This window comes from Pecten maximus, chromosome 6 (assembly GCF_902652985.1).
Source record: "Pecten maximus chromosome 6, xPecMax1.1, whole genome shotgun sequence".
Classification (NCBI taxonomy): domain Eukaryota; kingdom Metazoa; phylum Mollusca; class Bivalvia; order Pectinida; family Pectinidae; genus Pecten; species Pecten maximus.
The window spans coordinates 14,527,824-14,530,116 of NC_047020.1; positions in this window are offsets into that span (position 1 = coordinate 14,527,824).

Genomic DNA, 2,293 nt, shown 5'->3' on the forward strand with positions numbered 1-2,293 from the left:
GGTTACTGTGATACAGGTTGTTATACTATTGGTTACCTGCGTGTTTACCTGTGATACAGGTTGTTATACTATTGGTTACCCGTGTGTTTACCTGTGATACAGGTTGTTATACTATTGGTTACCCGTGTATTTACCTGCGAGACATGTTGTTATACTATTGGTTACCCGTGTATTTACCTGTGAGACAGGTTGTTGTACTCATGGTTATCTGTGTATTTACCTGTGATACATGTTGTTGTACTCATGGTTACCTGTGTATTTACCTGTGACACATGTTGTTGTACTCATGGTTACCTGTGTATTTACCTGTGATACAGGTTGTTGTACTATTGGTTACCTGTGTATTTACCTGAGACATGTTGTTATAGTATTGATTACCTGTGTATTTACCTGTGAGACATGTTGTTGTACTATTGGTTACCTGTGAATTTACCTTTGAGACAGTTTGTTATAGTATTGGTTACCGGTGTATTTACCTGTGATACAGGTTGTTGTACTCATGGTTACCTGTGTATTTACCTGTGATACATGTTGTTGTACTATTGGTTACCTGTGTGTTTACCTGTGATACATGTTGTTGTACTATTGGTTACCTGTGTGTTTACCTGTGATACATGTTGTTGTACTATTGGTTACCTGTGTGTTTACCTGTGATACATGTTGTTGTACTATTGGTTACCTGTGAATTTACCTTTGAGACAGTTTTGTTATAGTATTGGTTACCTGTGTATTTACCTGTGATACAGGTTGTTGTACTCATGGTTATCTGTGTATTTACCTGTGATACATGTTGTTGTACTCATGGTTACCTGTGTATTTACCTGTGATACAGGTTGTTGTACTATTGGTCACAGGGGCTTGGCACGATTTTCCAAATGATAGTCTATATATATATGTATATAGTATCAAGGGTAGTAACTACAAAGAGGGGAAAGACCAACGTATTTAAAAAAAAAACATTGTCGTATTCTGCGGGTCAAAAATCTTAGTGACACATACATTACCTTAAAGAGAAATGTTTTATCTTTCCAATGAGTGTTCGATGAACAAAATTGGCCAAGTATTATCCAAGTTATGACCTGACGAATTCGGAAATAGATGCTGAAATGGCTAGGTCGGAATTTCCCTGTCCATCTTTCCCTAACCTTTCGTGACTTTGTTTATGTCGTTACAGTGGTGGTACAGCCAAGAAGCGTTCCGAATGAAGGGAAAGATGGCCGTTCTTTTTGAAGACGGTAAGCTCGGTGATGTAATATGGAATTGGCTACGGCACATGACGGATAACATAACCAACCGACATCCTATATTGACATAGTTATGGTTACTGTATACCGCTGCAGGCGTCGACTTTTCGATTTCTGAATGGTTATTGAGGTACCCATTAGAGGCGAGGCGACTATTCAACCGGACAGGGAGATTCCGACCTAGCCATTTCAGCATCTATTTCCCAATTCGTCAGGTCATAACTTGGATAATACTTGGCCAATTTTGTTCATCGAACACTCATTGGAAAGATAAAACATTTCTCTTTAAGGTAATGTATGTGTCACTAAGATTTTTGACCCGCAGAATACGACAATTTTTTTTTTTTTTAAATACGTTGGTCTTTCCCCTCTTTTTAGTTACTACCCTTGATACTATATACATATATATATAGACTATCATTTGGAAAATCGTGCCAAGCCCCTGTGCTATTGGTCACCTGTGTAGTTACCTATGATACAGGTTGTTGTACTATTGGTTACCTGTGTGTTTACCTGTGATACAGGTTGTTGTACTCATAGTTACCTGTGTATTTACCTGTGAGACAGGTTGTTATACTATTGGTTACCTGTGTGTTTACCTGTAAAATATCTTACTGCAGTACTTGGTGCAGACGTATTTTTATGTAGGCAATACGTCATTCTATCCAAAATCGGGTTGTTTTTTTATCAATACATGAAAGATATACCTGCAATAATTTCCCACTGGCTCGATCAAAATAGAAGTGTAAATGTCCATCAATTTTTAACAGATCTACACGTGTTTCTCGGTCATTCTACACCAGATGATATACCCACAAGACATGAAATAGATCTGCGGTTAATATCGAATTCCGTTACTTCAGAGGAATATAATCAACATATTTATTAGCATGAGTCCCCATTTGGGATCTCTATCTTTCCAGTGTTGTTGTTGTTGTCGTCGTCGTCGTCATCGTTGTGGTTGTCGTTGTTGTTGTTGTTGTTGTTGTTGTTGTTGTTGTTCAATATAAGAATAAAAGAATATCTACATCAAATCAACAACTAAAGTG